Raw genomic sequence first — 2,051 nt, 5'->3', positions numbered from 1 at the left:
TGTCCAGCAGAACTTTTAGACGATGTTTGTCACCGCTACCTGGGCATAGCGCAAGTGCACCTTGCTGGAATCTATCGACCCGAACGCGGCATCCTTTCGGTAGTTGTCGGCCATGGTGACTTCCGAACGCATTCCACTACCGCCTGCTGGAAAAACCCACTTAAATCCAGCATAATGGTGCTGTTGCTGCTTTCGTCCAGGTTCTTGACGTTTTGGCAAACACCTGCAGCGAATTATGCGTAATTAACAGGTACGGATTGCTGATTTTTTAGCGGATGAGTTCCGGTGTTGACGACGTCTGATTGCCTAAACGTTTCCGTTTCCTAAACGTTTTATCTGAAACAAACTTAACCAACCGATCGGACTCCACTGCTGGTCGATCGTTGATGTCCTTTCCGTTGGGAGCTGAGGAATTTCACCGTTTCGGTGGCACCGGTGGCACAGTCTGATTTCTTTTGACAGATGATGCACGAGTACACTGGAAACAAATTAGAGCGGGATTGAACAGGCGAGATTTGAAATGATTCAAAAGATTCAGAAAAATTTACAAAAAATACAAAAATGATAAAAAAATTAATCAAAAGATTCAAGTGTCTAACCCCCTGCTACAGTTCGTTATTCATCATCTTACCTTATGTGTTATCTGCGCCCTCATCCGCAACTCAGGCGATTCCTCCTCGGACCACCACGATTATCAGATGGTCTTCCTTCAGTCCCTCCTCGGTGAGGTTTTGACATGTTCGTTTCAACAATTCTGTCGAAAAATCGCTTGGCGGGAATGAGTAGAGCACACCGGTTGCTTCCGTTTCCTTATTGAGTAAGGATATAACGCCGGCCGCTTCTTTCTGCTTCAAGTAGGACACGAGATTACGCAGTGGACGCGTCTGAACGCTGGCATCATCCGACGATGCTACCGATGACGTCGATCCCGGCAGGCCGAGGAAGATTGCGTGCGACGATGACGTCGATATGCGCTACTGCACATCTTCCAACTTGGGTTGATCGAGGCGTAGTCGCTGAGTAATACGAAGGTGGTGTTTACCTTCCTCGTCCTTCATCAGGCTGTCCACTATTTCGTTGTTTCCGTCCGTTAGGTGCAACTTGGTGGGGAATAGTGAACTCTTCAAAATCAGCGCCCTTGCCAGAATGTGGTAGATTTCCGTGCGACTTCTGGTAACGTTCTTGCATTCGATAACATGCCATTCCTATGAGAAGACGAATCAGAATCCGAATCAGCCGGACTGCGTCGCCTCGGTGAACGGGAGCGAGATCTATCGATTCCTGGTTCACGTAATCCAGAACGACGGCGTGAATCATATTCGCCATCGGCTCCTGATCGACGCCATTCATCATTGTCCCCGTGGTGCGGTGGGCCATCACTATGAAAACTGCCACGGAAACCACCACGCCCGCGGAATCCTCCTCTGCCGCGGAATCCTCCTCTGTCGCGGAACGGTCTTCCACCATAGCCGTACAATGAATTTTCCTCGTATGATGCACCACCTTCCGGATATTCGTAGTCGGGGGCGCGACGATACTCACCGCCTTCCTCAAAACATCCACTGCGCTTTGAGAACGATGGTGTTGTTCCGTTGTCAGCAAAATCGATACGAATACGACGATCCGGTGCCCCTAACGGGAATCCACGCATTTCCTTCACAGCAGCCGTAGCAGCATCAATAGAATCGTACAGAATGTAGGCCTGGGTGTCCCCTTTGTTATATTCGATCTTTTTGGTGGCACCAAAACGGTCGAACTCACGCTTCAACTGAGTAACGAAACGAACAAACAACAAACGAACCGAAACGACGTCACAAGCAGTGTTGCCACATTTTTTTCTGTACCATGGGCTCAAAAATCTTTTTCATCTGTACCGAAATCTTCAAAAATCTGTACCAGACTAGACAGTATTAAAAAATTGTGAGTAAATTTCCAAAAATTATAAGACAAATATGCAATGCAACCCAATTTATTATTGAAAAAAGTTTTTTTTAATTGGATGATTTTCTTTGAGAGCGTAAATAAAAAATCTTGGTTAACTTTTGAAAAGG

At 46.8% G+C, this 2,051-nt stretch overlaps 1 pseudogene; it reads right to left on the bottom strand.

Moving 5' to 3' along the window:
* Positions 1-453: 453 nt before the first annotated feature.
* On the bottom strand, positions 454-1,780 carry LOC134228079 (RNA-binding protein spenito-like; annotated as a pseudogene).
* Between the last annotated feature and the right edge of the window lie 271 nt (positions 1,781-2,051).

Source organism: Armigeres subalbatus, chromosome 3 (assembly GCF_024139115.2).
Source record: "Armigeres subalbatus isolate Guangzhou_Male chromosome 3, GZ_Asu_2, whole genome shotgun sequence".
Classification (NCBI taxonomy): domain Eukaryota; kingdom Metazoa; phylum Arthropoda; class Insecta; order Diptera; family Culicidae; genus Armigeres; species Armigeres subalbatus.
The sequence above is the reverse complement of the archived record's forward strand: the minus strand, read 5'-3'. Positions and strand labels throughout refer to the sequence as shown.